Genomic DNA, 22,681 nt, shown 5'->3' on the forward strand with positions numbered 1-22,681 from the left:
TCAAGTTTGGAGAGGGCGTCTATCTTCTTTTCAATGTCCGTTAGCCGATGTTCTTTGATATCTTTTATATCGGTTGCGACATCCTTTAGTTGTTTAACAATCTGGCTTAACTAAGGACCTGGATTCTCTTCTATATCCGCAGCTACTAAAAGAAGTTTCCATAAAAGCAATACAACATCGGCAACTGCAACAACAAGCCGCGGGCACGGCAGCACCAAGAAGAAGGGGTTACTAGACCTAAAACACTTATCGTAACGCCTCCTCACCTGCATGAAGAAGGACAGCGGATTAGACGTCTGCATTCTTGTAGTACTGCCGGGCCCAATGGTTCCCGGCAGTGAAGAAAGACCATATATAGACGGTTGTATAGATGGCGCTCGATGCCGGTCATATGTCCAGCAGGGCGCGTCGGTCGTCGAACCACGTGGCCAGTTGTTCCAGCACAGATGGTAGGAGCAATCTGGCGCGTGGAAACCGGTGTTGTTGATAAGCGTTCCGCTGATCACCTCCGGCAGCAGCCCGGTGCGCGCATCCCCACCGATAAGGAGTATGCTGACAGCAAACTGCATGAAGAAGGACAGCGGGTTAGACGTCTGCATTCTTGTGGTACTGCCGTGCCCAATGGCTCCCGGCTGTGAAGAAAGACTATATATAGACTGTTGTATAGATGGCGCTCGATGCCGGTCATGTGTCCAGCGGGGCGCGTCGGTCGTCGAACCACGTGACCAGTTGTTCCAGCACAGATGGTAGGAGCAATCTGGCGCTTGGAAACCGGTGTTGTTGATATGTGTTCCGCTGATCACCTCCGGCAGCAGCCCGGTGTGCGCATGCCCACCGATGAGTATGCTGACAGCAAACTGCATGAAGAAGGACAGCGGTTTAGACACCTGCATTCTTGTGGTACTGCCGTGCCCAATCTATTGTGCGGCTGCTCAGGGCACTTTCTCAAGCAGTCATGTTAGACTGATGTACTTTTCTCTCGCAGTCATGCTAGACTGACGAACTGCATATAGATACTGTAAATAAACCCATATTCCTCGTTCTCGATGAGAAGCAGTCCTTCCCTTCATCAAGGTCCTCAGCGTGGATAAGTTGGACGACGGCATGGGCCAGCTACCTTCTAATTCATGCCGTACTCCAATCTTGACAACGGGTTACGAGCGGTGGGATTGAGCCCCGAATCCTAACACAGTTCATAGCAATTGCTACAAAGGAAACCCAACGGGTTCCTCGAAAGAAAAGCCTCGAAGTTGAAGAAAAATTTGTCCTGGTCCGGGACTCGAACCCGGGACCACCGCCTTTCCGGGCCAGCTGCTCTGCCAGTTGAGCTAACCAGGCGGCAAGCAGATGGCAGGGCGAAGTCGAATTTGTCAACAACTCGAAGCAAAGGCAAGAGTTTGAGGTAATAGTTCTGCGGAAACCCACAATTGTGATTTCCCTTTATTAATTACTTCTCTCCACCTTGCGGGTTTCCGCAGAACTATTACCTCAAACTCTTGCCTTTGCTTAGAGTTGTTGACGAATTTGATTTCACCCTGCCGTCTGCTAACCGCCTGGTTAGCTCAGTTGGTAGAGCGGCTGCCCCGGAAAGGCGGTGGTCCCGGGTTCGAGTCCCGGACCAGGACAAATTTTTCTTCAACTGTGAGGCTTTTCTTTCGAGTAACCCGAATGGGTTTCCTTTGTAGCAATTGCTACGAACGGGTGGATGTCTGATTTTCTCTTTATGAATTATTTCTAAGATTGCAATGCTTACCTCGACTACCTTGCAGAATAGCTCCCGGTCTTCATCGAAGATGGCAAGTAGGAGGAGGAGAGTGGCGTCATGCTCTACAGCCATTGATTTCATTTCAATTCTGGCCTTTTCAATTTCCTCTAGGCATGTCCTCATGTTCGGCTTCTTTATTAAGCTGTGGGCATACCTAAATACCTGTCGCCCAACAGTCTTAACTTGATCGTCAAATGTTTGCGAGACACTCAACCCCAGCAGTATATTGACATGTGAACACATGTGTGCTTCTTCAAAGAGGAAAGGCCAGTTTTCCTTCACGTTCACCACGCTTCTGCTGGCATCGATAACCTGCCTCTGTGACGAATATGTTTCGGCCATTAGCTGTGTGACTCGAGAATCGTTTGGGGAAGCTAGCCTGAATTGGGCTTGCAAATCTTTTATTTTCTTGAGTTTCACCTGCTTCCGTAGACGGAAGGTCAGGCTGCCAGGCTACACGCCATAAGAATCTTTTTGGAGTTGTGGTTTCTTTGTGGTCAACTCCATCTTTTGAAAAACACCGCTTCGAACACTCAGAACTGCGCCTTCTTTTGTTGTTAATACAAATATCCAGCTTCCATAGAAGCGTTTCTAGTCCTGTAGCATTGATGGCGCCATTGAGGGTGTCCTCAAGAGTTCTCGGATATTTGCTGACAATTTCACTCGCAATGACTCGCAGCACTTTGCGCCCAGGCTTCTGGTAGCAGGCAAGCACCCTGTCACTTAGTGTCCTAATCATTTCATTCAGATCACTTTTCAGTGGGCACCTGCCTTCTTGACATGCTCTTATGAGTTCGGGTGGAAATGCGTCCCATGGAATATCAAAAGCCTGGCCCAACATGCTCACAGAAGCTTCGCTTCCTTGTGGAATGGACACTTGCATGGCTAATGAAGCAGCTGTCTGGAACTTTTCGAGCAGGATGCGTCTACTGACAACACTCAGGAACATTAGGTCAGCCTGCACTACATACTTGAGGTGCTCAAGTGACTGAACACCACAGTCCAGCAGTTTCTGTACAATAAGTTCGATTACTTCATTGTCCAAGTGCGGCAGCCAACTGGAAATATGCTGTTGCAAGTCCATTTTGCCTGTAAAAAGCATGAAACCAAACAAAATCTAATATAGCATGCTTCAACACAACAACAGGGTACTTGTTGCGGGCAAGCTTATACTGAACCAATGGAGTCCAATCAAGGAGGCTTTCAAGCTTCATGCATTTGAAAGGACCATCACTACTGATAATGCTGTAGAAGAGCATAGCAGGCTCATATCTTGTGTGGACAGTTCTTAATAAGAAAAAGTGACCGCCATTACTGGCAAGAATAAGCCTAATCTCACCAAATACAGGAGCGCCATCCGTGCGCCTCATAACAAGCATGTCCTGTTTGTAAAGCATGCCACGGATAGTAGCTTGACTGGCCGAGGATATATTACCTTCTTCAATGACCACATCGCGTACTTCCTTTTGTATTTCTGGTGTGCAAAGCTCACTAAAGAATTAGGAACAATTGACTAAACCATGAATACCTGCTCCTGTGTTCTTATATGCCTGATAAAGCTGATGGCGCTCAGAAAGTGTGTGCGCCAAGTGCCTGAAATTCTGGCAATTTCTTGCACACTTACGGAAATAGCTGTGCTTACTTTCACACCTCATTGTCTACATCTTTATCAGTGGGCCAAACTGTGTAATGAGAAACGGGTAATGAAGCACGTAATGATGCTTAGGCTTCACGGCAACATTAGGGAAGAGGTGTGCTCTGCCCGTCATGTAGTCCTCTATAAGGTCTTGCAGCCTCATAACCATGGGGAGTGTGATACTATGCGCAGTAACAAGCTGGGCAAATTCAGAAAGCAAAAGAACTTGTTGCCAGATATCATTTTCAGTAGACTGAATTGAACCAAGTAGAAACAATGGAAGAAAGCGCAACATGTTCCAGTTTTGAACCGCATGGCCTCCTAGTGCTTTTTTGAAGTGAACTTCACACGGCCGGTCAGCCAAATCATCATGTTTAAAATGAAAACAAGTTATGCGCTGATTAAGGTCTTCAAGCGAAATCCTCTTAAGAACCGTTACAAAATGCTTAATATACAAAGAAAGGTCAAGTGAAACAACACCCTCAACTAAATCATGTGCCAAACAAGGAGGGAGACCTGGAGCACACACATGGAAGTACTTCAGTTGATTGAATAAGGAATTGAACTTCACTCCTTTTTCTATACTTGAACCATTGGCTTGCAGGGCTAATAAAGCACTATTGTAAGTGGCCGGTGTTCTGATTTCTGAAATACCTGACAGTGCATTTGGAGAAAAAAGGTCAGCTCTTTCAGCCATGCAAAACCTACAGATGTGACTTGCAGAGCTAAAATTTTCCAGAAAGCCTCCAATTCCGTGGCTTCCAAGGTTGTCTCCAAGGATGGCAGTCACAGTGCCCCAACAAACGCATTCCTCTTGAAGTTACGAAGTGGCCAGCTTCCAAGTTCTTCAGATCATCGAGCAAAATAATAATAATAATATATGGGGTTTTACGTGCCAAAACCACTTTCTGATTATGAGGCACGCCGTAGTGGAGGACTCCGGAAATTTCGACCACCTGGGGTTCTTTAACGTGCACCTAAATCTAAGTACACGGTGTTAAGAATGGCGAGCTGCAAGGAAAAATTGCCACCCCATTGCGACTGGGGGGGACAAGGCGCGCATCCACCACTCTCCGTCGCTGCAGCAAGACGGCGTTCGAAGAAGCGGGCTTTGTGCTGAAAACCGCCCCCATCCACGAGCCCCATCTCCGTTGTGACGAAACGGGTTCGACTGACGATCTATTGTACCCGGCGCGAACCTGATTTCGCTACGCATGAGCAAGCCGCGACGGGACAACGAGCTACTCAGGATGTCTCCGAGCTTCCCGGAACGACTCGCCTAGTCGTCGGCTTGACTCCGTCGCACCGGTGTGTTCGCGTGTGTGTGTGTGCGTCACCTTGTCGCAGGAGGCGGCTAGTTTTGCGAGGACGAAACGAACATTCGCTGCCTTGTATAGCCGAAGGACCGAGCGTTTAAAAACGGCTGTTGGGTGGAGGCTCGACACACTTCTCTCGTGCAGTCAGGTTGGACTGACACACTTTCTGTTGAGCAGTCATGTTGGACTGACACTCTTTTCTTAAGCAGTCATGTTAGACTGATTTATTTTTCTGTAAATAAACCCATTTTCCTCCTCGATGAGAAGCAGTTCTTCCCTTCATCAACATCCTCAGCGTGTTTAAGTTGGACGACGGCATGGGCCAGCTACCTTCGAATTCATGCCGGACTCCAATCTTGGCAACGGATCTCGAGCGATGGGATTGAGCCCCCAATCCTGACAACTGGCTGACAGCGGTGAGATGGACTTTACGACATGGTGCTGTATCTGCGGTGAGTGCTTGATTCTTGCTTTGACTCTCTAGGCTTCATTTTGTGGTTGTTCTGTTTAGAACTGTAGGGAAGCTAGATTGTTGTGTGTTAACTAGGTTGTGTTTTCCTAGCTAGATTTAGAGAGCAGAATCAAGGCAGTAAAGCAGCAGTCATGGGGTTAAGGACACTGCTGAGAGACGAGTTGTTGATTGTTGGTGAGGAACTGGGCCTAGATTTACGCAAGGAAATGCTAAGATCAGAATTATTGCATATCATTTCCGAACAGGCCAGTGAGGAAGATATTGAAATGGGATTGGAGCTTCTCAAAAAAAGAGCAGAACGGGAAAGAGAAAGAGAAGAACGGGAAAGAGAAGAACGGAACAGGGAGAGAGAGGAACGCGATAAAGATCGCGAGTTAACAAAAATGCAACTTGAACTTGAAAGCAAACGTTTGGAGTTGTCTCAAGGAAGTGAAGGCGCTCTGGGACGATCAAGTGAGGCAGAATCGTACCGCATGGACAGGCTATTAAAGCCATTTGAGGTCGGGACCGACATAGGCTTGTTCCTTAGCAATTTTGAAAGGACTTGCGAAAAGATGAACTTCGGCCCGAATACATGGCCACAGCGGTTGCTGTCTATGTTGCCGTGTGAGGCGGCGGAAGTAATCGCCAGACTGAGTGCACAGGATGCATATGATTATGCAAAAGTTAAGGCTAGTCTCCTGAAGAAATACCGCCTTTCAGCCGAAGCTTTTCGGCAAAGGTTTAGGAGCACAGGCAAGAAAGATAGCGAGGGATATCCGGAGTTTGCATATAGCTTAAAGGCCAACCTTGTCGAGTGGCTTAAAAGCGCGGAAGCGTACGACAGCAGAGACATGATCATTGAATGCATGTGTCTAGAACAGTTTTACAAAACCATCCCCCAAGCTGTGAAACTGTGGGTGCAAGACAGAGGTAATGTAAACACTGTGGAAAGGGCGGCTGAATTAGCCGAAGAGTACGCAACCCGTAGAAAGTTGAACGCCGAGGAGGGAAACTGGGACGGTCGGAATGGACCGCGGAAACCATTTCCGTTCAAAAAGGGTGCGCAGACTAGACGATCGGAGCCTGTAGACATGGCGGAAAAGCCCGCAGAAAAGAGCGAGGAGAAACTTAACGGAGAAACCGCACAAAAAAAACAAAAGAAAATTCGAATCTTTTAGACCAATGCGCTGTTACAAATGCCACAAACTGGGACATATAGCTGTAAACTGCGAGAAGTCTAGCGTAGTTTTCTCCTACGTGGAGGAAAAGGATGAGAATATGGAACTTTTAAGTCCATATCTTCACGACCTGCAAGTTAATGGAAAACCATGCCGAGTGCTAAGAGACAGTGCCGCCACGATGGACATTGTCCATCCGTCTTACGTGACGGTAGATGACTTCACCGGAGAAGTAGCTTGGATAAAACAGGTTGTAGAAGAACACAGCGTGTGTCTGCCATGGCCAAAGTCAAAATCAATGGACCATTTGGGGAGCTAGCGACTGAGGCTGCAGTTTCCAAATTTTTGTCACTGCAGTATCCTTACATCTTTTCGAATCGTTCGAATCAGTTACTGTGTGACAAAGGGCTCAAACTGGGAGAGGGCATAGTACAAGCATTGACCCGAGGCCAAGCCCGTAAGATCGCGGCGCTTTCGGTGGAAAATGCACAAGCTCCTCCAGCGGAAGCAGAAAAGGGGATAACTTTAATACCCGAATCCGAGCTAGGCCCGAGGGACAAAAGAACAGTTGAGGAGAGCCTGCCAGCTGACCAGCTCAATGAGAGCGTAGCACTTGAGTGTCAAAGTTCTAGCCTGCAGGAAGGGCAAGCTGACGCACTCACAAGCGAGACAGGGTCGTTATTATCACCGGCCTCAAAGAACTTTGACCAGCTCTTACGTGTGGATAAAGAGTCACTGGCAGCTGAGCAAAAGAATGATGAGAGCTTAGCTAAATTACATGACACAGCTAAAGAAGGCATTGCTAGGCGCAACGTGACGCTACATGAGAGAGGAGGTTTGTTGTATCGGCACTACAGAGATCGAAAGGGTAGGATTTTAGATCAGTTAGTCGTACCTACTAAGTATAGGGAGGACCTTTTGAGTCTCTGTCATGGAAATGGGTGGTCCGGCCACCTAGGCATAAACAAATCAAAGGAAAGATTGCTTATGGAATACTACTGGCCTGGCTGTTTCAAAGACGTAGAAAACTTTGTAAGATCATGCGACGCCTGCCAGCGTTCGGGTAAACCAGGAGAGACATGGAAAGCTCCACTGAAGGTAGTGCCCTTAATAACAGAGCCTTTCAGGCGACTTGTAATAGACACGGTAGGGCCTCTTCCAAAAACAAAATCGGGCTACAGGTACTTGTTTACCATGCTGTGTCCGGCTACCAAGTTTCCAGAAGCAATCCCTTTGAGAGAGCTCAGTTCCACCGAAGTAGTAGACGCGCTTTTAACAGTGTTTGCACGAGTTGGGTTTCCAGCCGAAATTCAGGCAGATCAAGGGTCAGTATTCACGAGCGCACTGACTTCCACATTCTTGCAAAAGTGCGGGGTAAAGTTAATACACAGTTCTGTCTATCACCCTCAGTCAAACAGTGTAGAGAGGTGGCATTCGGTGCTTAAGCGAGTTTTGCGTGCGCTCTGTTACGAGCATAAGGAGGACTGGGAGAACTGTCTGCCGGCAACTTTGTTTGCTTTGCGAACGGTTCCACATGAAGCGACAGGGTTCTCACCAGCAGAACTAGTGTATGGGAGGACACTCCGTTCTCCACTGAGAATGTTAAGAGAGATGTGGGAGGAAAGAGGTGAGAGTCCAACAGTGGTTGAATACGTGCTAAATTTACTGCAACGGCTAAGCGCAACCCAAGAACTAGTCGGAAAGAACATGGAAGTAGCTCAAAAGAACGCCAAATTCTATTACGACAAGAATGCGAGGCTTCGTACGTTTAACGCCGGAGACCCGGTAATGATCCTCAAACCTTCAAGAAAAAACAAGCTTGAAGTTCACTGGGACGGGCCCGTTAAAGTGTTGCACAAACTGTCAGACACTAACTATGCTTTGAGAATGCCCGGTCGCAGGAAGGAAGTTAGGATATATCACTGTAATTTGATGAAGCCGTATGTAGAGCGGAGCGGAGTCGTTAACTATACCATCAAAGAGCCGGATGGCATTGGCACCAAGTTTAAGGAGTATAGGGCGACCTCCAACTCTGAAATCGGTCTAGAAGAAGTAGTCGAGCGCTCGGTAAGCTCGCACGCTCTAAGACCCGAGCAGCTAGATGAGCTAAAAGAGGTGTTAGGGGAATATCTCGACAGATTCAGCGATCGGCCGGGTAGAACCGAACTGATAACGCATGAAATTGAGCTGACATCAACCGAACCAGTAAGATCAAAGCCTTACAGGGTGTCTCAAAGACAGAGAGAGATTATGGAGGCAGAGATACAGCGCATGCTAGAGTTGGGAGTTATTGAGCCCGCTGAGAGTGACTACACGTCACCGCTAATACTGGTAGAAACCCCTAACAAGGACCCTCGTCCGTGTGTTGACTACAGGAAGTTAAATGCCATCACTAGGGATCAGCTGTACCCGATACCCAACATTGAGGAACGAATTGAAAGAGTTAGCGCTGCTAAATACATTTCAACTATAGATCTCGTGCGGGGGTACTGGCAAGTTCCCCTTTCAGAAAGTGCCAGCCGCTATGCCGCGTTCATCTCGCCTGTAGGCACTTTTCGCCCTCTCGCACTCAGCTTCGGGCTGAAGAACGCGCCGTTTAGCTTCTCTAAGTTAATGGATATTGTCCTAAAGGACTTGCAGGAGTTCGCCTTGCCCTATCTTGATGATGTGGCAATTTTTTCAGACAGCTGGGAACAACACGTATCGCACCTCAAACAGGTGTTCTCTCGGTTGAGGGAAGCCGGCTTGACGATGAAAGCGGAAAAGTGTAGGTTTGGTTGTTCGCAGGTTACTTATCTGGGCCATGTTGTCGGTCAGGGCATGAGACGGCCGGCGGAGCTGAAAATAACTACGATTGCAGGATTTTCTCAGCCGCGCACGAAAACGGACCTTCGTTCATTTTTGGGACTTGTGGGGTACTATCAACGGTACATTCCGAATTACTCGCAAATGGCAAGTCCATTAACAGACGCCCTCCGAAAGGGAGCACCGAGTAACGTACACTGGGATAAGGACAAAGAGAACGCTTTCCAAAGTTTGAAAACGCTATTGGTTTCTCGCCCTGTGCTTCGCGCGCCAGACTACACAAAGGAATTCATAGTTCAATGCGACGCAAGCGACAGAGGTATGGGCGTGGTACTTAGTCAGGTCGGCGACGATAACGAGGAGCATCCTATCCTCTATGCCAGCCGTAAACTAAATGTAAGAGAGGAAGCCTACAGCGCTTCAGAGAAGGAATGTGCTTGCTTAGTTTGGGCCGCACAGAAGTTGTCGTGTTACTTGTACGGAGCGAAGTTCATCTTCGAGACCGACCACTGTCCTCTGACGTGGCTCAATCAAATGTCACACAAAAATGGCCGCTTGCTCCGATGGAGCCTCACTCTCCAAGAGTACAACTTCTCCGTTAGATATAAGAAGGGAAAGTTGCATAGCAATGCGGATGGTTTGAGCAGGCTAATTTGAATTCTGCGTTTGAGGGTCCCGCCTAAATTTTAGGATTACTAGTGCTAATTTTATTAAGCGAAGAAGATCCCCTCTCATTTAGCAAGATTCCCTCCATGATTGCTGAATTCGTCAGCAAGAATTTGCTTCAGAAATTGACATAGCGAAGTGCAGCATTTTTTTGTTTCTACACTTCTGTTGTTGTTTTTTTTTTAAGCCTAGCGAGTCTAAAGTGAGAGCCAATGCACGTCATCTCGGCGCAGAGCCGTGTTGTGGGGTTCATTTTGCAGTTGCCCGACCTTGTTGGTTGTTTTGGGGCAGTGACATCAATACACAAGTGGTCGCTGCGAGCCAAGACATCAATCCCCCCCTGACCACCTGCCGTTCTCTTCCTGCCTAGCGGTTGTCAGCGCTAGACAGTCGAGATTTTTCGGGCCATGGAGGTGCTGTTAAGAATGGCGAGCTGCAAGGAAAAATTGCCACCCCATTGCGACTGGGGGGGACAAGGCGCGCATCCACCACTCTCCGTCGCTGCAGCAAGACGGCGTTCGAAGAAGCGGGCTTTGTGCTGAAAACCGCCCCCATCCACGAGCCCCATCTCCGTTGTGACGAAACGGGTTCGACTGACGATCTATTGTACCCGGCGCGAACCTGATTTCGCTACGCATGAGCAAGCCGCGACGGGACAACGAGCTACTCAGGATGTCTCCGAGCTTCCCGGAACGACTCGCCTAGTCGTCGGCTTGACTCCGTCGCACCGGTGTGTTCGCGTGTGTGTGTGTGCGTCACCTTGTCGCAGGAGGCGGCTAGTTTTGCGAGGACGAAACGAACATTCGCTGCCTTGTATAGCCGAAGGACCGAGCGTTTAAAAACGGCTGTTGGGTGGAGGCTCGACACACTTCTCTCGTGCAGTCAGGTTGGACTGACACACTTTCTGTTGAGCAGTCATGTTGGACTGACACTCTTTTCTTAAGCAGTCATGTTAGACTGATTTATTTTTCTGTAAATAAACCCATTTTCCTCCTTCTCGATGAGAAGCAGTTCTTCCCTTCATCAACGCCCTCAGCGTGTTTAAGTTGGACGACGGCATGGGCCAGCTACCTTCGAATTCATGCCGGACTCCAATCTTGGCAACGGATCTCGAGCGATGGGATTGAGCCCCCAATCCTGACAACGGGTGTTTTCGCATTTCGCCCCCATCGAAATGCGGCCGCCGTGGCCGGGATTCGATCCCGCGACCTCGTGCTCAGCAGCCCAACACCATAGCCACTGAGCAACCGCGGCGGGTCATCGAGCAAAAGCATAAGCACTTTGGCCTGCCTGAAATATGCAAAATCATTTTCAATGCAGAGCAAGCACAACATGAGAGAATGAGCTGCATAACTTTTCCATGGATAGAGATTACCGAGGATTAAATAAACAGCAAGAAGATTGTGTTTCTTCTTTGCAGAACCAATTGGATTCACGACCACAAATGCATCTTGAAAGAGTATTGGCCTGGAGCTCCACCACTGGAAAAGCTGGCGCCACCGTCGGCGTGACGTGCTAGGAGGGATTACGTGGACATAGCGGCCGCGTCGGCTGCTTCGGGAGCGCCGAAGCGAGCTGAAAACGAGCTTAACTTCCCTCGTACGCTGCGATCCTCATTTAGTGGCGAAATTATCCCGCTTCGAGTGTCTCCTTTACAACGCTTGAAAGCACTACAATAGGTAGCGGCTACCTTTGAAGGCGCGCAACATGGTAGGCTACTGCTCGGTGCCGCAGGGCCGGACGTATGTAACGGAGGCCGGTGTCAGCCTTATTCACACGTAGCCGCAGGATACGAAGCTGCGTGAAGCTTGGCTCGCGAAACATAAAACCGGCAAACAGTCATCGGCTACAACTCGGGTGTGCAGCCGACGCGACACAGACGCGAGGAAGATTTCTGCTACGGCGCCCGGTCTGCGATGTTCTGAAAACGCGCACTGAGATGCTCGCCAGATTCCGCTGCCCGACTAAAGTCATGACGGTTTGGTCTATGAACTTGTCGATGCTATAGATACTGGCAAGTTAAGTGGAGTGGAAAGGCAGCGGTAAGAAGCACATTTAAAAAAGCATGGTATATGGTCATGTTTGTGTTAGGAATTAATGTACTGGATTACAAAAAAGGAGCAGCGGGAAATTGCACGCTGAGAACACCGATAAACATACACTGCGAGGCAACTCGAGAAATAATATTGAAAGGTCACAGAATTTAGAAGAAAAAAGAAGATTGAATCGTCGCGACGGCACATCACAGACCCCGTAGGCGTCGAAGTCTCTACAATGAAATTATTTTTGAACAGCTCTGATGGCGCCCACGCAACAATGGTTGCTTGTATACTGTCAAATGCTCATATTCTGCAGCCTAAAGCTCATGGCGCGGTGCGAAAACGCGCGCGCGGAGAAAGCGAAACAGTGCGCGGACAAGCATGCAGACGCGCAGTCGGTCGCTGCGAATCTGCGCGATCGCTGCATTGAGGCTTCGTTCTGTTACGCTCCATTTAGTTATACAAACACTACAAGAACATATTTCACATAGTTTGCTCTGAGCGTTTACCTACCTTTCACGCAAGAAGCCGGTTCGGGAGACTCCACCGCGGCGACCGCGCGCAGTGGCGTTCACTGTACGTATTCGGTAAAGAGATAGCGTCTGTAAACGATTGTGTGCTTTCACTTTGGCCAAGATTGTTATTTAGACAGTAAAAAACTTCTCTCGTTTCGAAAGTACTTACAGAAATGTCCGGGAGAGCTCGCGCCTGGTGTTTTCAGTGAGCGCTGACAGCAACACCTATGAGGAGCGCGCCACGTGATCCCTCATGCTACGCCAGCGAGGCGCTTCCGATAGATGGCGACTCCGTAACTCCTCGCCGCCAATAAGCTTCAGTGCTTCAGGATGCTCCTTGTAAAGTGGAATAGACTGGAACATGTTCCCATAAGTGAAATCTTTCAGGACACCAGGGGTCTCAGGCAGTATCCTATCGCACTGTGATATCACATCTTCATTCTCAAGCATGGATTCAAGTGTACTTAGAATTGGTACGTAATGAAAGGTAGCATTCTTGTTATTTTTGTTTTTCCCCAACAATATTTCCACATGAACTCTCTTGAAGAAAGAGGAACGGCTATGTTCTGTCCTGAACACACCATCTGGTGCTCGATGCAGTGCCAAAACATAATCACTTTCAGATGTTTCATCTATCAGCTTATCTATGTCATCACTGCTAACAGCTTTGTCCCTGAGCTTTTCTTTGAGACAAGGAGCCATTGCTGAAGCATTTGCATTCTGTATGTCATATATAGCCTCAGAAATAATTTGAACTGTAGATGATGGCACATGGCGCTCAGATAAGAGTCGCAGGTACAGATGGGCAAAAGCAGTGCTAACGTAGTTCTTACAGCTTTCTTGCATGCTGCCTTGACGCGGTGCCAGTGTACTAGGTAGCTCTTCCTGCTCAGATGAATTGATTCCAGTTTGTTCAGCATCATGTGGAGGGGTTGTAACAGTTGCTGAAAGAGGCCTAGGCTCTTGAACTTCCGCATCTGATACTGAGCAAAGGTACTTCCTGTGGTAACGTGAAAGATGGGAAGAAAAAGATGCCTTCTTCTTGTATGCTTTCTTACATAACGGGCGTGTCACTTTTGCACCTTGAACAATGTGAAGTTTCAGGTGGCCAATTAGAACTTTATAATCTTTAGAAACTTGGATGCAGCTGTCTACAGTGCAGACTAATTCACAACGCTGCACACTGACGGAAACACAGCTTTCTTGTTCAGCACGTCTAACCCGTCTGTGTTCACGACAGAAGTGACTGTTGAGCGAACCAACTTTGCAAAATTTCTTGTAGCAGTCTTGAAAGGGGCATTTCACATAAAAATTATTCACATTTTTGTGCAATGCCACATACCTGAGAGATGCGGAAAGTGTAGAGCTAACACAGCCACATATACTGCAGGGGTATACATCTGAAAAGACCACAACAGCAACGAACAGCATTACTCAAACGAAACATTACTGGGAAATGACCACACTGTACGATGTGCAATTTAAGAGTAATCATCCAAACTGTACACACTGCATTGATCCCACTATCCATTCACATTTTGGTACATGTTTTTAAATACTAGGTAGCAAAAATGCTAAAACAGCAGTATCATACAAGTAGGTTTAACACAGGTAGCTCTTAAAATCCAGCATTGTTGTGATACAACCATATCAAATTCCAGTGAGTAATGACGAGCTAGAATTTCCAAGATAAGTGAAGCAGATTTTCGATAGCCATTGTAATTTTTAGAAGTTTTGATGAGCCTTTTTAGACTTAAGTTTCATTTATTTAGATGTGGCCCCCAAATTACATCTTATGAATTGCTACCTTTTTACTTACTAGAAAAGCCTTCCTCATAAACTCTAAGCACTGGATCCAAAGCATGTGTGGTCGAAATTCCTCAGTATGGCTACAGTGTATTTCTCAGCACACAGAGGCCACAGCGCATCCTACTGAGTGCTCTGTTTAAAGGGTGCCCAAGAATGCTTTTCCAAGCTAAATTGCTGTCTTGTACGTTTAAGTTCAAAGTAATTTTGCACTGACATTTTTGACGGCAAGATTTTCTTTTAATACATTAGCGACGTTCCAGACTGATTTACCATTAACTAGTTGGGAAGTTCACGTCACCTATGCTAATGCTGAATCAACTGAGGCAAATTCTGAAAGACATAGTGCTGCTGATGGAACTTGCCAAAACTTGATTACCATATGCCCTGCCCAACTCCCTATATATTCGCAGTAAATGGGAATATTACACAGTTTTATACCCATGGTACAGGGATATGTACCAATGGCATACGAATTGAATGGCATTCGGCTTCGACAGGCTCCCGCGATGCTTCATGAGAACTTCAAAACACATTCAGAAGGTTCAGCATTCACTTACTGTACTGCAATGGTGCTGCTGCTGCCATTTCACTTTTGTTTGTTTGCTCATCTTCACCGTGTACAAATGCAGATGTTGGCGGTCAGTACGCTGTCAGCAGCCGTCGCTGGCATATCGATCAGTACTAGCTAGACGAATGACACCATATAACCAAAGATTCATGTTATCCTAGTCGGACAGGTTTGTCAGGACAACGAAGCGACAAATCCAGTGATAGGATGATCGCCTGACCTTATCCTGAGCAGATCGGTGGCTCAGCAAAACCTGCGCCAACGAGGCAATGGCTCGAATAGCTCAGCTTGTCTGATGCCTTGTCAGTGTTAGCAGTCAGCGGACCGGGTGGCTACATTTCATACGTGCACACTTCAAAACTCATCAGCGATAAACATTTGCTAAATTCTTTCATATTAGTGGACGACGGTCCCCTTTTGTGAGTTCCGAGTCTGAAGTGCTCGCGACTTCTACGCAATGTCAGCGACTTGGTTATCAAGTGTTTCTCAGGCGGGCGATGGCATAGGCGCTTCCTAAAGAGTTATCGCACTAAGTAAACAAAGAAAGGTACAACCAGTGCAAAAGATAGGAGATCATTTTATGTATCTAGAGCGCAGCTTGCGTTTTATGTTATACCAATGAGCAGTGGCTGTCTGCACACGGCTATGTAAACAACATCGCACTACAGTGCTGTCATCAGCACATTCCTGCGGAAAGTCCCTGCTCATGCAGTAAATGCGGTATAGTTTACTGTTATCTTGAAGGTAACCATTTAGCGAGTGCACGAGGTTTTTGGTAAAGAAGCAGCAGAAAAACGCAAGCAGTAGATATAAAAATTAACATCCACAGAGCCAAAGCAAACATGTTGCGTGGCTGAGCGGGCCGGGTCAAAATAATGGCTAAAGCAGCTTCAAACCCAAATGTCGACTTAATGTCATAGAAAAATGTCCTGTGGTAGTGCAAATTGGCAGTCGAGTTGAATGGCATTCAGTTAGACGGCATTTGGAACGACCGCGTAGCAAGGGTATGATTAGTTCCTTTTCTCATGCGAATGCAATAAACGGGCAATGCCTTCACCTCTCCAGAGTGTGTTGACCCATGCACGGTAAGCATTCTTTGGCGAGTACTCCAGCGCCGTCATGCGAAAAGGGCAGTACCTTGTATTTGCAGAAAAATGTGTAATCTGCAAAGACATTTAATCCTTATAATAATGTAAATGTAGGTGATTCCTAGCTTTATAAGAGACAAGAAACAATTTAAACAATAAGGAAATGTAAAGAGAATACCCATATAGATACATAAGGCTCCTAAAAATGCATGGGAAAGCTTATAGTAGGGGTGGGCCAACTTGAAGTTTGGACTTGAGCATACTGAAAATCAGGGGGGGGGGGGGGAGTTTGGGGTGGGCCAACTAAATTTGTAGGCATGCCTACCTCATACTTGGGCAACTCTAGTGCCTGCATTCTTTTTCGACCGAAAATTGGAACGTGCGATGTTAAATCTCGCGAAATCATCTATGTACGATATTACTCGTGTCTGCATAAATAAAAAAAATCAGTAAGAAAAATAACATACTCTTGTGAGCTCTACTTGGACGAGAAACGAGTTTGAAAACTCCGCGCTTTTTGAGTCACTGCACAGCCAACCAATCGCGTACTTCCCAAGCCTAAAAACTTCCCACGGTTTATTCACTCTGATTTTGTGGTGCGGAAATCTGCTAAGCAAGCAAAATTTCTGCAACTTTCATTTTCCTGCATATTATAGTGCTCATCCGCGTTCCTCACTTACATTCTCTCTTTTCTGCGCGCTGTGTATCCTTTATCAGACACAGCGAAGCAGAAGTGGCGAATCGGTGGTGAAGCGGCTCTCGAGCGCAAGCCATTTCGAAAGAATAGCATTCTCTCTTAACGCAAGCGCAGGTGTGCCTTTGATTCTTTGCAAGCGCATAACGACGCTCCAAACTAGTTTTGGAGACTCCTAGTCTTAAGTTCTCTAGTGGAAGAGATATGTCCACTCAACATTTTGCGAGGTCCCTCAGCGATTCTATTTCGATTCCCTTTCGATAGCAGTACAGGCCTGCAACAAGAATTCCAAAAAATAACATAAAGTGCTTCATGCCGGTAAGAATGTGCACCGCTCACATTTTGTGTGAATAGCCTGTACAGTGAAAATCACAGACGCAGCTTGCCGATACTGCAGCCGGTCACGTCCATCATACATTCATCCCGCCAATGCATGAATGCAGGACCGCCGGAAAAGTAAGGACTGCGGAATGTATACTGTGTCTCATTTTGCGGGTTAATATTACGGACGATAACTTTTTGGCGCTCAAAATATGCGAAGTGACTGATAAAGAGTTGCAAGTGTTTTTCAAGTCACATTATTTTTGTAACAAATGTGCCCACGTGACCAACCGTTCGGTGATTTGGAGGGTAGCGTCTCCAAGAACAGAAACTTTCTGTTTCTTTCGGGAACGTGTTTCTGTTAAGGGCATAAAATAGATATTTTCTGTATGAGAACAGAAAATTTCCATAAATATACCTGTTATTTGACACACATTTCTTACCCCGCAGGGGCGTCTGCGTCAGCAGGCGTTTGGTGTGTTGCGACACCACGTACCCGAGCACACGAGGGTTGGACCCACCCGCGTGTAGCCGTGCGCGGCTTAGCCGTGTCCGGGGAAAAGGGGATCCTGGGGGTTGAGCCAATGCCGGGTGTTTGGACCTTTACGGCCCCTCGGCGGCGGCAACACACCCCTTTGGCCTCGGCTTCACGTAGACAGCACCCCCGGACTGACCCACCCGGGGGAAATCGGTAGTTGCCTTTTCCTGTCTCTCTCTCCCTCTAATCTTCGTCTTTCTCTTACTTTTCATCTTTCCTGTCTTCTCCTAGCTTCCGCTTACTTCCAATTTTTCCAGGCAGCAAGGGTTAACCTTGTGTGAATAACCGACCTAGGTTATCTCATATTTGGTTATAGTGACAACGTAAAGCTGGCGTTTGCAGGACCTGTTTTTACAGTCCCTGTAACGTCCCCTTGTAGGGCTCCATGGTGGGTGGCTGGCGTTGTTGCCGAAAATTCAATTCCTTTATGGCTAGCTCCTTCCCTCCGCTTCCTGATCGCCCTCACAAAAGAGGGCGCACCGATGAAGTTTTCCAGTTCCTTGGACGACAAAGACAAAACTTCCCACGTTACCATGTGATCCACTCAGAAAAATCAGAAAACAAGTACGAAAATATCCCCTTTTCTAGTTTCCAAGTCCTTAACTGATGTCCTTGGTCCAGGCTACAAGGTATCAAGGCTGGCAAGTGGTGATCTCCTGTTAGAGCTCCATGATCAGAAACAGTACGAGAAGTTGCCCAGTCTAGTATCATTTGGAGATGTTCCATTAACATTGACTCCACGCCGCACTCTCAACACCACCCGCGGCGTTGTCTCGGATGACGATTTGCTCCAGCTGACAGAGGCTGAGCTCCTGGAGGGCTTCAGTGATCAGAATGTTGTCAATGTGAGAAGAATTAAGATAAGAAGGGATGGAAAAGAACTTCAAACAAAGCACCTGATACTCACATTCGGTTCAAGTATTCTGCCCGAGTCTGTAGAGGCCGGGTACATCAAGCTCCGTGTCAGACCATATGTGCCAAATCCCCTAAGATGCTTCAAATGCCAGCGTTTTGGCCACAGCTCGCAGAGCTGCCGAGGCCGCCAACATGCGCCAAATGCAGTGCCCTTGAACACGCCACTGAAGCATGTAAGAACTCTCTACACTGTGTAAACTGTGACGGGGATCACGCCGCGTACTCGCGGTCGTGCCCCTCCTGGAAGAAGGAAAAAGAAATTGTGACCATAAAAGTAAAAGAGAATATATCGTTCAAAGAGGCACGAAGGCGGGTAGCATACCTGCCAAAGAAAACCTTTGCCGATGTGGCGCGTCAGGGGGCAGCGTCACAACGGCCTCCGGCGGCTGTCCGACCCACAGTCAGTGAGTCGGCAGTCATGCCATCTGCTCCCACGGTGGTTGCAGCTAGCGCTGCTCCACCAACTGAGCAGACGGAGCCATCGACCCCGAAGGTGGGCGCAGCCGAGGCTGCCCCAACCTCCGAGGCCCCCTCCAGCGCTGGCAACGGCCAGCGCAGCCAAATCCCTCAGGGAGCCCCATCGACCTCCGGGCTGGTGGGCGCAGGGGTCTTGCCCTCCAAGGCGGGACCCCCTCTGAAAACCTCTCGCTCGCAAGAGCGAGAGGCAATGGACACTACACCTGTCCCCAAGGCGCACCAAACGCCTAAGGAGCGTCGAGAATCGTTTGAACGCTTCAAAAAGAACAAAACACCTATTACAGGGCCTCGAAAGGGCTCTGTAATCTAAGGCATCTTTCCGTTTCCGTACGCACAGCACTAATTTACATTAAATATGGATACACAAATCATACAATGGAACGTCAGAGGTCTCCTTAGAAACTTTGATGATGTACAAGAACTGATCCACCAACACAATCCAAAAGTGCTGTGCTTACAGGAAACACACTTAAAATCCAAACACACAAACTTTCTCCGACAGTATATAACTTTTCGCAAAGATCGCGATCATGCTGTCGCATCATCGGGCGGTGTCGCCATTGTTATCCAAAAGAGCATTGCGTGTCAACTTTTACAGCTACACACGCCTCTCGAAGCAGTGGCGGTTCGAGCTGTTCTCCTAAACAAACTCATCACCATTAGCTCTCTTTACATACCCCCACATTACAAGTTAACGAAACAAGAATTTCAATCCTATATAGATCAATTGCCAGAACCTTATGTTGTTCTCGGCGATTTCAATGCGCACAGCTCCATGTAGGGCGACTCTCGTACAGACGCGCGAGGTCGTCTCGTTGAACATTTCCTTTTCTCTTGTGGTGCTTGTCTTCTGAATAAGAAGGAAGCGACATACTATTCTCTTGCAAACAGAACATTTTCTTCAATAGATCTTAGCCTAGTCTCCCCGTCACTACTATCTGAACTTGAATGGGAAGTTAACGACAATCCCTACGGGAGCGACCACTTCCCTATACTACTAAGAACATATAAAGAAAACGAATGTCTACCACAGGCTCCTAGGTGGAAAATCGATACAGCCGACTGGGAGAAATTCCGAACTCTCAGTAGTATTTCATGGGATGACATGTCCTCGTTAGGAATTGATTCGGCTGTGGAATATTTCACAGCCTTCATAATAGATGCCGCAACTAAATGTATATCACAAGTACATGGATTGGCATGCAAACGTCGTGTCCCGTGGTGGAACGACGACTGTAGGATCGCTCGTAAGAATCAGAACAAGGCGTGGGGGTTGCTACGCGCCTCCCCCACTGCGGAGAATCTTACCAATTTTAAAAAAGTAAAATCCCAAGGCAGGCGAACCCGCCGACAGGCCAGAAGAGAGAGTTGGCAGAAGTTTTTATCCGGTATCAACTCCTATACAGATGAGGCCAAAGCCTGGAACAGGGTTAATAGGATTAGAGGACGGCAAACATATTCACTCCCCCTGCTAAACACACAGGGCGATACACTGCAAGACCAGGCAGACTCACTTGGGGAGTATTTTGAGAACGTGTCAAGTTCAACAAATTATTCCCAATCCTTCCTGAAATATAAACAAATAGAAGAATGCAAGCCACTCAGCAGAAAATGTCCACAGAATCAACCTTACAACCATCCTTTCTGTATTGCCGAATTGAGAGCTGCCTTGAGCGCATGCGGGAGCTCCGCACCGGGACTCGATCGAGTCATGTATGAAATGCTTAAAAACTTACACAATAATACGCAACTTGCACTACTCACACTTTTCAACACCATCTGGGATGCAGGGTACCTTCCAACCGCGTGGAAGGAAGCCATTGTAGTCACTGTTTTGAAACAAGGCAAAGACCCTTCCTCTGTGGCAAGTTACCGCCCAATAGCCCTCATAAGTTGCATTTGTAAGGTGTTCGAAAAAATGATAAATCGGCGACTCATTCACTTCCTTGAACAGAGCAAAATGCTCGATCCTTATCAGTGCGGCTTCCGAGAAGGGCGCTCCACAACTGACCATCTTGTACGTATAGAGGCAAATATTCGGGACGCATTTATACACAAACAGTTTTTGTTATACATATTCCTCGATATGGAGAAAGCTTATGATACAACGTGGCGTTAGGGAATCTTAAGAGACTTGTCAGAAATGGGCATCCATGGGAATATGATGAACCTAATAGAAAGCTATCTGTCCGATCGTACCTTCCGGGTAAAAGTCGGCAATGAACTTTCACGTCCATTTACGCAAGAAACGGGTGTTCCCCAAGGAGGCGTGCTCAGTTGCACGCTCTTCATCGTGAAGATGAACACGCTTCGCGCTTCATTACCACCGGCCATCTTTTATTCTGTCTACGTGGACGACATACAAATAGCTTTCAAATCCTGTAACCTCGCAGTGTGCGAGAGACAGGTACAGCATGGCCTGAACAAAGTCCCAATGTGGGCAGACAAGAATGGATTTAAGATCAATCCTAACAAAAGCTCTTGCGTTCTTTTTACAAGAAAGAGAGAAATGGTCCCAGATCCTTGCTTAGAACTGGGTGGACAACAAATACCAGTAAACAAAGAACACAAATTTCTAGGTGTCATCCTTGACTACAGACTCACCTTCGTCCCCCACATTAAACGTCTTAAAGAAAAATGTCTAAAAACAATGAACATAATCAAACTTCTATCCCGGACTACATGGGGTAGTGACAGGAACTGTTTATTAAAACTCTATAAAAGCCTCATTCTTTCACGACTAGACTATGGTGCCGTGATTTATCACTCTGCCGCCCCGAGCACGCTAAATATGCTAGACCCGGTCCACCATCTAGGAATCCGATTGGCCACTGGTGCTTTCAGAACGAGTTCTATACAAAGCTTATATGCAGAATCAAATCAGTGGTCACTTAATCTACAGAGAACATACATCAGCCAGACATATTTTCTGAAAGTCCACTCTAACCCTCAACATCCGTGTTATACTACCGTTAACGAGATGGCATATGCTACAGTCTTTCATAATCGTCCCTCCGTAAGACAGCCTTTCTCGCTACGTGTGAGGGAGCTTAGCCATGAAATGCATGTCCCACTCCTCGAGCTTCGCCTAATGCATCCGGCCACGCTGCTGCCTCCTTGGGAGTGGCAGCTGATAGAATGCGATATTTCTTTCATGCAAGTTACAAAACACGCTCCAGAGATTGAAATCCAAATGCATTTCCGGGAACTCCAGCACAAGTACTCCTGCACGGAGTTCTACACAGACGCATCGAAGTCACACGACGGGGTGTCCTACGCAGCCGTCGGTCCATCGTTCTCGGAAACCGACGTACTGCATCCGGAAACTAGTATCTTTACGGCTGAGGCCTACGCACTATTGTCGGCTGTGAAGCATATCAGGAAATCAAAACTCCAGAAATCAGTCATATATACGGACTCCCTTAGTGTTGTGAAGGCCTTGATGTCATTCTCTAACCACAAAAATCCGGTAAATAATGAGCTCTATTCCGTTCTGTGTAAAGCGTATATAGGTAACCAGCATGTCATCATATGCTGGGTGCCAGGTCACAGGGGCATCGAAGGTAATGATCTGGCGGACCAGATGGCCACGTCAGTTGCATCGCATTCGGCTAATCCCACCGCTGCAGTTCCTGTCACAGACCTGAAGCCCTTCTTACGGAGGAAACTACGGAACCATTGGCAACGTCTATGGGACGCAGAAACAAATAATAAGCTCCACGTGATAAAGCCACACTTAGGATTCTGGCCCTCTGTAACAAAATCACGCCGAACAGATGTCCTATTCTGTCGTCTCAGAATAGGACACACATTCGGCACCCATAATTTTCTACTCACCGGAAATGACCCTCCAACCTGCGGTAGATGCGAGGAGAGGCTTACCGTCCTCCACGTCCT

At 47.4% G+C, this 22,681-nt stretch overlaps 1 non-coding gene across 1 annotated transcript; it reads left to right on the plus strand.

The window, feature by feature from the left end:
• Positions 1–1,551: 1,551 nt before the first annotated feature.
• On the plus strand, positions 1,552–1,626 carry TRNAS-GGA (transfer RNA serine (anticodon GGA)). The gene has a single exon. It is a non-coding gene; the product is annotated as a tRNA-Ser (tRNA).
• The last annotated feature ends 21,055 nt before the right edge of the window (positions 1,627–22,681 follow it).

This window comes from Dermacentor andersoni, chromosome 3, assembly GCF_023375885.2.
Source record: "Dermacentor andersoni chromosome 3, qqDerAnde1_hic_scaffold, whole genome shotgun sequence".
Classification (NCBI taxonomy): domain Eukaryota; kingdom Metazoa; phylum Arthropoda; class Arachnida; order Ixodida; family Ixodidae; genus Dermacentor; species Dermacentor andersoni.